Raw genomic sequence first — 12502 nt, 5'->3', positions numbered from 1 at the left:
TGCTCTGCTAAGCTACCATTATCTATCAGCCTAAGCTGCTAGACACCCTATACACTAAGAAGGGATAACTGGGCCTGGTGCAAGGTGCAAGTACCCCTAGGTACTCACTACAAGCCAGTCCAGCCTCCTACAGGGGGCACCTTGGCTAGTGCCAGGGTGCCCTCACACTAAGTAACTTTGCACCTAACCTTTACCAGGTAAAGGTTAGACATATAGGTGACTTATAAGTTACTTAAGTGCAGTGTAAAATGGCTGTGAAATAACGTGGACGTTATTTCACTCAGGCTGCAGTGACAGGCCTGTGTAAGAATTGTCAGAGCTCCCTATGGGTGGCAATAGAAATGCTGCAGCCCATAGGGATCTCCTGGAACCCCCATACCCTGGGTACCTCAGTACCATATACTAGGGAATTATAAGGGTGTTCCAGTAAGCCAATGTAAATTGGTAAAATTGGTCACTAGCCTGTTAGTGACAATTTGAAAGAAATGAGAGAGCATAACCACTGAGGTTCTGGATAGCAGAGCCTCAGTGAGACAGTTAGTCACTACACAGGTAACACATTCAGGCACACTTATGAGCACTGGGGCCCTGGTGAACAGAGTCCCAGTGACACATACAACTAAAACAACATATATACAGTGAAAAATGGGGGTAACATGCCAGGCAAGATGGTACTTTCCTACACTACCCCACTCTCATCTACAACAATCTGCTCCACCCCTTCTAACCCACTCCACCCCAATTCAATCTACCCTACTCCAATCTATCATGCTAATCGACCCACCTCCACTACTCCAATCTACCCGACTCTACCCCACTCTACACTCATCTACCCAATTCCACTGTACCCCAAACTACCTCACTCCATTATACCCCACCCATGCCACTAACTTTTAGCCGTGCTGACCCGCAGCCACACTGGTGAACAACATGGCTAAAACGCATTGCCAAACTTAATAGCTCTTGCATAGGCGAGACCTATTGGCTTTGCCAGTACTCGTCAATCAATCAGTCATTTGTAGAGCGCGTCGCTGTCCTACGTTGTATCTCAGATGTACTCCTGTGATGATTGGTTGGGGACTGTGCTCCCTCACTCTCCACTGTCTGCTCCTATGTCTTATCTACCCCTGCTGTGAGTGTAACTGCGCTCTTGTAAAGCGCTGCGAGGCCTCTGGTCACCCCCACTCTGTAATGTTAAACGGGGAGCTCCCTTGCCCGTGGTGAATGTACGAATCATCCCGGATTCTGAGAACTCCCTGGAGTACTTGGGTGATCTGTGCAGATTACAGATGTCAGTGTGTGTCACGCAGATCCCGGCGCATGTCTCCTCCGTGACCTTGCGCAGAGCCCTTGCACTTCTGCGTCTGCACGGGGGAGGGCCGGAGGGGTACAGTGAATCACTTCTAAATGTCTATTATTTGACCTATTTTGTCTTCATGCGCAATGTCTTTCATTCCTGCAGTCGCCTGTGCCAGTGTGATGTGTGCACCGCCCACGCCTCGAGCCCCAGGGGTGCAGCAGTCTGGATGTGCACACAAGCCCGGGGGTGCCTCACATGGTGGGGTGCGGAGCCTGCCGGTTGGTTTATGAGCCTGGGTGTCCACCCCTGGCCCGTGCACACATTACTCGCTGCTGACACCGCCCACGCCTCGAGCCCCAGGGGTGCAGCAGTCTGGATGTGCACACAAGCCCGGGGGTGCCTCACATGGTGGGGTGCGGAGCCTGCCGGCTGGTTTGAGCCTGGGTGTCCACCCCTGGCCCGTGCACCCATTACTGACTGCTGACACTGCCCACGCCTCGAGCCCCAGGGGTGCAGAAGTCTGGATGTGCACACAAGCCCGGGGGTGCCTCACATGGTGGGGTGCGGAGCCTGCCTGATGGTTTATGAGCCTGGGTGTCCACCCCTGGCCCGTGCACACATTACTGACTGCTGACACCGCCCACGCCTCGAGCCCCAGGGGTGCAGCAGTCTGGATGTGCACACAAGCCCGGGGGTGCCTCACATGGTGGGGTGCGGAGCCTGCCGGCTGGTTTGAGCCTGGGTGTCCACCCCTGGCCCGTGCACCCATTACTGACTGCTGACACTGCCCACGCCTCGTGCCCCAGGGGTGCAGCAGTCTGGATGTGCACACAAGCCCGGGGGTGCCTCACATGGTGGGGTGCGGAGCCTGCCTGATGGTTTATGAGCCTGGGTGTCCACCCCTGGCCCGTGCACACATTACTGACTGCTGACACCGCCCACGCCTCGAGCCCCAGGGGTGCAGCAGTCTGGATGTGCACACAAGCCCGGGGGTGCCTCACATGGTGGGGTGCGGAGCCTGCCGGCTGGTTTGAGCCTGGGTGTCCACCCCTGGCCCGTGCACCCATTACTGACTGCTGACACTGCCCACGCCTCGAGCCCCAGGGGTGCAGAAGTCTGGATGTGCACACAAGCCCGGGGGTGCCTCACATGGTGGGGTGCGGAGCCTGCCTGATGGTTTATGAGCCTGGGTGTCCACCCCTGGCCCGTGCACACATTACTGACTGCTGACACTGCCCACGCCTCGAGCCCCAGGGGTGCAGAAGTCTGGATGTGCACACAAGCCCGGGGGTGCCTCACATGGTGGGGTGCGGAGCCTGCCTGATGGTTTATGAGCCTGGGTGTCCACCCCTGGCCCGTGCACACATTACTGACTGCTGACACCGCCCACGCCTCGAGCCCCAGGGGTGCAGCAGTCTGGATGTGCACACAAGCCCGGGGGTGCCTCACATGGTGGGGTGCGGAGCCTGCCGGCTGGTTTATGAGCCTGGGTGTCCACCCCTGGCCCGTGCACACATTACTGACTGCTGACACCGCCCACGCCTCGAGCCCCAGGGGTGCAGCAGTCTGGATGTGCACACAAGCCCGGGGGTGCCTCACATGGTGGGGTGCGGAGCCTGCCGGCTGGTTTATGAGCCTGGGTGTCCACCCCTGGCCCGTGCACACATTACTGACTGCTGACACCGCCCACGCCTCGAGCCCCAGGGGTGCAGCAGTCTGGATGTGCACACAAGCCCGGGGGTGCCTCACATGGTGGGGTGCGGAGCCTGCCTGATGGTTTATGAGCCTGGGTGTCCACCCCTGGCCCGTGCACACATTACTCGCTGCTGACACCGCCCACGCCTCGAGCCCCAGGGGTGCAGCAGTCTGGATGTGCACACAAGCCCGGGGGTGCCTCACATGGTGGGGTGCGGAGCCTGCCGGCTGGTTTGAGCCTGGGTGTCCACCCCTGGCCCGTGCACCCATTACTGACTGCTGACACCGCCCACGCCTCGAGCCCCAGGGGTGCAGCAGTCTGGATGTGCACACAAGCCCGGGGGTGCCTCACATGGTGGGGTGCGGAGCCTGCCTGATGGTTTATGAGCCTGGGTGTCCACCCCTGGCCCGTGCACACATTACTGACTGCTGACACCGCCCACGCCTCGAGCCCCAGGGGTGCAGCAGTCTGGATGTGCACACAAGCCCGGGGGTGCCTCACATGGTGGGGTGCGGAGCCTGCCGGCTGGTTTGAGCCTGGGTGTCCACCCCTGGCCCGTGCACCCATTACTGACTGCTGACACTGCCCACGCCTCGAGCCCCAGGGGTGCAGAAGTCTGGATGTGCACACAAGCCCGGGGGTGCCTCACATGGTGGGGTGCAGAGCCTGCCTGATGGTTTATGAGCCTGGGTGTCCACCCCTGGCCCGTGCACACATTACTGACTGCTGACACTGCCCACGCCTCGAGCCCCAGGGGTGCAGAAGTCTGGATGTGCACACAAGCCCGGGGGTGCCTCACATGGTGGGGTGCGGAGCCTGCCTGATGGTTTATGAGCCTGGGTGTCCACCCCTGGCCCGTGCACATATTACTGACTGCTGACACCGCCCACGCCTCGAGCCCCAGGGGTGCAGCAGTCTGGATGTGCACACAAGCCCGGGGGTGCCTCACATGGTGGGGTGCGGAGCCTGCCGGCTGGTTTATGAGCCTGGGTGTCCACCCCTGGCCCGTGCACACATTACTGACTGCTGACACCGCCCACGCCTCGAGCCCCAGGGGTGCAGCAGTCTGGATGTGCACACAAGCCCGGGGGTGCCTCACATGGTGGGGTGCGGAGCCTGCCCGCTGGTTTATGAGCCTGGGTGTCCACCCCTGGCCCGTGCACACATTACTGACTGCTGACACCGCCCACGCCTCGAGCCCCAGGGGTGCAGAAGTCTGGATGTGCACACAAGCCCGGGGGTGCCTCACATGGTGGGGTGCGGAGCCTGCCTGCTGGTTTATGAGCCTGGGTGTCCACCCCTGGCCCGTGCACCCATTACTGACTGCTGACACTGCCCACGCCTCGAGCCCCAGGGGTGCAGCAGTCTGGATGTGCACACAAGCCCGGGGGTGCCTCACATGGTGGGGTGCGGAGCCTGCCTGATGGTTTATGAGCCTGGGTGTCCACCCCTGGCACTCACCGGCACATGCACACTTTACAGGTGACGCCCCCACACCTCTACCTTCCTGCCTCGGTGCACCCGCAGTGCCACGTGTGATGTGAGGCGCTTCCTCACACTGGAGGCAGCTTGTGAGGCAGAGGGGGGGTCACACTCCTCCGGGCCTGCAAGAGTCCAATGTGGCCACATGTTGCAAGTGCTACGTTTGGCACATCCTTGACGTCATGTTTATTTTTCTTCTATTAATATCGCGGAGTGAAGCGTACCGCCTCTTGGCGCTGCGATCCAAGAGCTGTGAACCAGGGCAGCGCTGGGGAAGTCCGGGGTTTAAAGGGAGAGCAGGCCTGCTGCTTCCGGGGGTGTGAAGGAAGGTCATGACCTTGAGCTGTAGGTGCAGGTAATGACTCAAGCTCATCTGGGCACAGACACCCCTGGGGTAGATGTGAGGCTCTAGAGAGGGCTGGACTGGAGTAGGACATTATTTGGGGGTTGGGGAGGTGTATGGGGTCATTAGCGCCCCCACTGGAAGGTGCCCAGTGACACGTACACCAACAGGTCAGCGCTTAGGCTCTGTAAGCATCGGTGTTTAGGCGCTAAGACACGTCCAGTCCGGTCGATGTATGTTCACCGCCTCCAGGGCGCAGATACTACACACCAGGGACGGCTTCAGAGCGGTGCGACCGGTTCAGCCGCACAGGGAGCCGAGTTTCCGGGAGGTGGGGTGGGCTGTTTAAAAAAAGTAATGGGTATAAAACACAAGAAGTTCCAGACACAGTAAAGTTGTAAAGATATCTCAGGTAATTAATGCTCCTGCAGGAGAGAGATCCGAATACCTTCTAGTGGCGGCTTCAACTCGTAAGGCAGCTCGGAGGGTTAATGTGCCTGCTTCGAAGAACGTGGACCGAGCAGATAGTGGGAGTGAGCTGTGGGCTGAGGGTAAACACATGAAATGTGTGTCAGAGAGGGGGGATGTGGAGAGATGGGGGGCTCTGCCGGAGGGTGGTACTGAGGGAACTAGTGAAGAAGGAGGTGGGGGTGTCAGAAGAGACTGTTGCACCGCTCTGTTACACACACAGGTGCGGATGTCCTCCATGGTGACCTCTCACCGGAGGGTGGCTGGACCCATTCCAAGTTCATCACTAATAGAGCTGGGCGACCCGTCACATCTTCACACACGGGCCCCTCCTGAAGGATGGGGCAGCGACGTCTAAGAGACTGTCGCAGTATCTCTCAACAAGGGGGGGATGTTGGGGGGGGGGGGGGGGGGCGGGAGTGAGAGAGTCACCGAGGCACACAGCCAGCCGTGGACATCAAATGCTCCCCAACATCAGTGTGAGGGGGTGGCACCCCTACAGATGCCCCGACCTACAGTCATCGGAAATGGAATCAAAGGTGAGCGGTCTGAGGGCCAGGGAGAGTGTTTCATGCGGACAGCTGCACAGGTCACCCACACAAACACACACTGCTTTACACACTCCAGTGCCCCTCAGTCAGGGCGGACTGCCTGTACCAGGGCCACTGGAATTATGCGGCAGAAGATTGACAAATTATGAGGCAGGGTCGTGTAATTTTTGCAGCAAGGAAAGGCAAATTACACGGCATAGTGTGGCACGTTGTGTAATAGTAATACGTCATTATTTAGTCATTTAAGTGGAGCTCTGACGTGTTGTAATGTATCTGGTGGCTTTTAACCACACCCACCTCACGCCCATCACTATCACTCGTTCATGGGCTTCCCCTTTAAAATTGCTGTGTTATCATTGGTAAATGCTTTGTTTGTCCCTCCTTGGGGCGGTTTTGTTACCCCTTGGACACCGACCCTGTTACTGGATAATCGCACGATTGCTGATACGTTTGACTGCGAGAGATCTTCTATTTCCTTTTGTGTCTCTTCGCGCTCATGGCGGCCGTGGCACTTTGAATCGGCTCGCTTATGTCAACTGTTTTACTTTTCATTTTCAATTTATGTGGCAAGAAAAGTCCAGTTGGGAATTGACAACGCCAGTAGCTGTAACTACAGCAAGGGTGAGCAGGCGCAGCTAGGGTGGAGGAGCGTCGCCCCTTGCCAGCACCCGCAGCTGCAAGCCTTTTACTAAAAAAACAATAATAAACTATGTTTTCTATAGTTTTTTTTTGTAAAAGTGGTGGGCCCTGGGCTGTGACGAGCACTGGGGCGCAGCACTCCCTCTCATTGCGCATGTGTATTTGGTCGCTTCTCTCTGGAGGGAGCAGGCACAAGCTCCCAGTCTACAGCCAATCCGGACGCTGATCTGAGCAGCGTCAGGATTGGCCGCACAGCAGGCTGTGATCCTGTGCCTGCAGCCTGCCTGCCGGAGAGGAGCGCGCGCTGCTCGCGCCAGTGGTGACGACACAGGTACTGTGCCTGCAGCCTGCCTGCTGGAGAGCAGCGCGCGGTGCACGCGGCAGTGGTGATGACACAGGTACTGTGCCTTCAGCCTGCCTGCCGGAGAGGAGTGTGCGGTGCTTGCGCCAGTGGTGATGACACAGGTACTGTACCTGCTGCCTGCCTGCCGGAGAGGAGCACGCTGTGCTCGCAGCAGTGGTGACGACACAGGCACTGTGCCTGCAGCCTGCCTGCCGGAGAGGAGCGTGCGGTGCTTGCGCCAGTGGTGACGACACAGGTACTGTGCCTGCAGCCTGCCTGCCGGAGAGGAGCGGCGTGGTGCTCGCCCCGGTGGTGACGACACAGCTACTGTTTTTTCCCCCCTATTAACTCCTTCCCCCCCACGCATGCCACCCCACCCCTATTAAGCACAACGAGCTGCCCCTGAACACCAGACCCATTGTATTGCAAATGCTTCTTGTTAACACTGTCTGTGCATTAGTTGCACCTCATCATTACCCAGATACCGCAATGAGAAACAGAAGGTGATCAGCCCAGCTTTGCAAAGGGCCTTCCACTCTCCATGTTTAGTAACTTTTGAACCATTTGAGCTACAAACAATATTTTTGTTGCTAAAATCTGCATGTCACGCAACAGATGATGGATTATGTGGCAAATGCAGCAAATCCATAATTATGTGAAAACCGCTTTGGCTGCACAATCGAATAATTCCATTGCCCCGTCTGACGGGCTGCTCTGACGGGTCAGCGTGTTTTTCTTTTTTTAGCTGTTTGTGGGCCTTGTTCATGATCTGTTGGACTGGGTTTTACTGTTGATTTCCCTAATATTAAAACAAACATTGCCAGCTGCAAGCTCGCATCCATGCAGTGTTCATACGTTTACACAGTGTCTCTTTGCAAGTTGAAATCTAAGTCACTAATGGGGACCACTAGTTTGGGGTGCCCGGGCCACCTTTGTTTCCCAATCCAACCCTGCTCAGGGTACTTTGGGGATGAAAGTAATCAGATCCCAAGAACAACATAAGTTACTTTTTAGGTCGAGCCTAGGCAGCGCGCATGCGCTGTCTCTCGGACTGTTGTAATTGCTCTGTGGGCTCTGTGCCCACCTACTGGCTTCTTATTGGCTGTGTGCTTGTTGTAATTATATTCTTTGTTTGCTATTGGTTTCTGGCACGCACTTGTCATGCCTCCCTTCGTGTTTTTCCCTCCCAAAGCGCAGCGACCAAGTACAATCTTCTTACACAAGTTTCCTTTTTTAGATGTTTGTGGAACTTTTTTTTGTTAGTATTTGTAGTCGCACTGTAGCGATCAGTCTGTTAAGCGCCGGTTGCACGTTGCCTATAACTTGTGTTTGCACAGCTTTGGTTAGTACATTTTAAAACATGTTTAAAAATAACAATGCACACTTTGTTTTATTGTTAATGTTTGAACAGTTTCGGTTATTATTAATTATTTTGCAATACATGCTTTCTTACACACACGCCCTCACGCACATACACACATCTTTCTCCCACACAGAAGCGCTCTCTTTTACACACACGTACTGTGTCTCAGACACATCTCTCACAGAGACATTCAGATGTATTTTATTTTACGTTTACACCATGTCAGATCAACATCGTAGTGTAGGCCTTGGTTTTCACATCGTGTTTTTTTTTTTTTTGTTTGTTTAGTAATTTTTAAAACGAACTTAAATAAAGCACTGCGAGTATTAGCTCTCATCTAGTGTTTGTAGTTTTACTTTGATTAGTAAACTTAAAAACATGCTTAAATGTAGCACTGTACGCATTTGTTTTCGTCGCGTTTGCACAGTCTTAATTATTATTAATTACCTTGCAGCTATATTAGTGAAAGGTTCAATGCTTATATTGGTTTTTATAACACACACACACTTCCTCACATACATACGCACATCTTCTCTCCCACACAATCGTTTTTTTCTTTTTATCTCACACACAAACTGTTTTTATTTTTTTGTTCTCTTTCCCGCTTTCTCATTTATACAGCACTTTATTTTTTTCTGTCTCTATCGTTCCCTCTGTCACACACTAACTTTTTAACATACACACTGTCTCTCTCTCACTATACCCTCTTTCTTTCTTTCACACACACACGCCCTGTTACTTACACAAGCTATCACTCACATACATACATCCTTTGTGTAATACACACCTGCCCTCTCTTACACACACATGCTCTGTCTCACTCACATCACTAACAGAGACAGTCATATAGAGTTTACTCGAAGTTTTCACCATGTCAGGTTAATACCGCAGCACGCGCTTTCCCTTTGATCTTGTGTTTGCACAGTTTCTGTTATTAATTGCCTCGCTTCCATATTATGCAGAGTTTATGTGCTGTAAATTGACAAATCTTGACAGTGTCAGCACGGTTCTAATTATACACTGACCCTACTTCAAACACTGCCAGTAGAGGCTTAGTTGTGCTTGCTTAATATTTTCGTATGTATTGGCATTTTTAGAAGACAAGTGGTATCATAAACTTTTACTTTACTTCCCCACAGCTTAAAACAACACGTTACGGTTCAGCTGTGCCTGTTCAAACTTTATTATTTATTAACATTTATTTAAAGCCTATCAGTGACAACTTTGTATTTTGTTTAGCGTTTGCACAGCTTAAAATACTCCTATTTACAACTCAGCCTTCTATTATGCAGAGGCACATTTTTATTGAATTGCTAATGGCGGTTCAGTTATTTTTTAGGCACCAGTTTTGCACAGTTTTTGATAATCTTTTATTATTACCAAACAACCTGTAAAAACAAGTCTGATGTGCATCATGATAGTCTGAAGCCTTTGAAGGTTACTTTTGATCCCTAAAGGCATGTGCGGCTAGTTTTTTCCAAGGAACAAAAGCAATTTAGGCAGAAAGAAAGAGTCTGCAGTGGCCAGACAGGGTTCAGTCGTTTGTTGTGTTTTGGAAGATATGCCTAGCTTCAGTAGCAAGAGAATTAGCACAGCTTTAAAGATGTTATCATGAACCTAAACCGCAGGTGCGGATGTTGAAGGTGGTGCTCACAACTATGCTAATTCTATCTTCACTGAAGACCAGTGGGATCTTTGATGAATACAGCCTAGTTTTTTTTTTTTTACAATTTCACACCTCTCCAGACTTTGTCCTTATTTTTGTTTAGTAATTTTATAAACGTTTGTAAATCTAGTAGGGTATAGGTTGCCTTTTATATCATGTTTGCTCATTTTTAGTTTTAACATTGGAAATAATGCCTAAATTTAACATTGTGCTTTTTGTGTTTTCTGTAAGGTATGCACAGATTTAGTTAGAACATTTCGAGACATGTTTAAATATAACATTGCGTGCATATGCATTTCACTTCGGTTGACCCACTTTTAGGGATTAAATATTTTGCAGCGATCTTATGCAAAGTTTATTTGCTGTTATATTGGTACTCACAACACACATACACTCTCTCACATATATACGCTCTTACGAACAGACACTATTTTCGTTTACACACATAAGGTATTTCACTTTCTCTTACTTACACACTCTCTGTCTTTCTATTTCTCTTTCTCTATTCAACTCTCTCATTCATACAGCATTCTCTCTCTTTCTCGCACACCTTACTCACACACAGCAATAACTCTCTTACACACACACTATCTTTTTGTTTACTTTATTCTCTAGATGTCATCTAGTCATCAAAGACATTCTTCAAGAAATGTTCTCAATATAAACTAATAAATGAACATGCTTTATATTTAGACCAATGTTTTTACTGCTATTCAAATCAACAATGTGCACCAAAATTAAAATACTGCATATATATATATATATATATATATATATACTAAAAAACAAATAAAATCTAAATTTTTTAAACAATACCGTATTTTCTGAAATTACACTTACTTGTTGCAGCAAACATACCATTATATGATCACAATACCATTTGTATTATAATACAATAACATAAGCAACACCAATAGCTCAAATGATCACAAACGCGAGACCTATTGCATTGCAAATGCTTGTTCTTTTCTGTGTGTGTGTGAACATTTACACTTCCAGGCTCAGTTCTCTGCTCCCAGTTTTACTCTAGTGCTCTGATCTCTTCCCCCCCACCCCCCAGCTCTGTGCACCCCTATTTTCTATCCATCCAGTGTCTCACCTTTCTGGCATTAATTTCTCTTTCTCCTCTGTTCCAGTCGTCTCTTTCTCAGCTGTCTGAGAAAGCCTTTACTCTAGTTTTTCTCCGTCTCTCCCCTGCGTCTCAAGTGCCCTTCCCCTGGAGTGTCTCTCTCTCTCTTGCTCTCTCTCTCTTCTATACGCCTCGAGTGTCCTTCCCCTGGAGTGTCTCACTCCTCTCTCTCCACTCTCTAGCGCTCTCTCTCTCTCCACTGTGCCTTGAGTGCGCTTCCCCTGGAGTGTCTCACTCCTCTCTCTCCACTCTCTAGCGCTCTCTCTCTCTCTCCACTGTGCCTTGAGTGCGCTTCCCCTGGAGTGTGTCTGTCTCTCTCTCTCTTCTCTGCGCCTCGAGTGCACTTCCCCTGTAGTGTCTCACTCCTCTCTCTCCACTCTCTAGCGCTCTCTCTCCACTGTGCCTTGAGTGCGCTTCCCCTGGAGTGTGTCTGTCTCTCTCTCTCTCCACTGCGCCTTGAGTGCACTTCCCCTGTAGTGTCTCACTCCTCTCTCTCCGCTCTCTCTAGCGCTCTCTCTCCACTGCGCCTTGAGTGCACTTCCCCTGTAGTGTCTCACTCCTCTCTCTCCACTCTCTCTAGCGCTCTCTCTCTCTCTCCACTGTGCCTTGAGTGCGCTTCCCCTGGAGTGTCTCACTCCTCTCTCTCCACTCTCTCTAGCGCTCTCTCTCTCTCTCCACTGTGCCTTGAGTGCGCTTCCCCTGGAGTGTCTCACTCCTCTCTCTCCACTCTCTCTAGCGCTCTCTCTCTCTCTCCACTGTGCCTTGAGTGCGCTTCCCCTGGAGTGTGTCTGTCTCTCTCTCTCTTCTCTGCGCCTCGAGTGCCCTTCCCCTGGAGTGTCTCACTCCTCTCTCTCCACTCTCTAGCGCTCTCTCTCTCTCTCCACTGTGCCTTGAGTGCACTTCCCCTGGAGTGTCTCACTCCTCTCTCTCCACTCTCTCTAGCGCTCTCTCTCTCTCTCTCTCTCCACTGCGCCTCGAGTGCACTTCCCCTGGAGTGTCTCACTCCTCTCTCTCCACTCTCTCTAGCGCTCTCTCTCTCCACTGTGCCTTGAGTGCGCTTCCCCTGGAGTGTCTCACTCCTCTCTCTCCACTCTCTCTATCGCTCTCTCTCTCTCTCTCCACTGTGCCTTGAGTGCGCTTCCCCTGGAGTGTGTCTGTCTCTCTCTCTCTTCTCTGCGCCTCGAGTGCACTTCCCCTGTAGTGTCTCACTCCTCTCTCTCCACTCTCTAGCGCTCTCTCTCTCTCCACTGTGCCTTGAGTGCGCTTCCCCTGGAGTGTCTCACTCCTCTCTCTCCACTCTCTCTAGCGCTCTCTCTCTCCACTGTGCCTTGAGTGCGCTTCCCCTGGAGTGTCTCACTCCTCTCTCTCCACTCTCTCTAGCGCTCTCTCTCTCTCTCCACTGTGCCTTGAGTGCGCTTCCCCTGGAGTGTGTCTGTCTCTCTCTCTCTTCTCTGCGCCTCGAGTGCACTTCCCCTGGAGTGTCTCACTCCTCTCTCTCCACTCTCTAGCGCTCTCTCTCTCT

At 52.1% G+C, this 12502-nt stretch overlaps 1 protein-coding gene across 1 annotated transcript in view; it reads left to right on the top strand.

Annotated features, from left to right (window-relative positions):
• Nucleotides 1–12502, top strand: part of LOC138252353 (myosin-IIIb-like) — a 407650-nt gene that overhangs the window by 183261 nt on the left and 211887 nt on the right. The window lies entirely within an intron of this gene.

This window comes from Pleurodeles waltl, chromosome 1_2 (assembly GCF_031143425.1).
Source record: "Pleurodeles waltl isolate 20211129_DDA chromosome 1_2, aPleWal1.hap1.20221129, whole genome shotgun sequence".
NCBI classification, from domain to species: domain Eukaryota; kingdom Metazoa; phylum Chordata; class Amphibia; order Caudata; family Salamandridae; genus Pleurodeles; species Pleurodeles waltl.
This window is presented reverse-complemented; position numbering and strand designations above follow the sequence as displayed.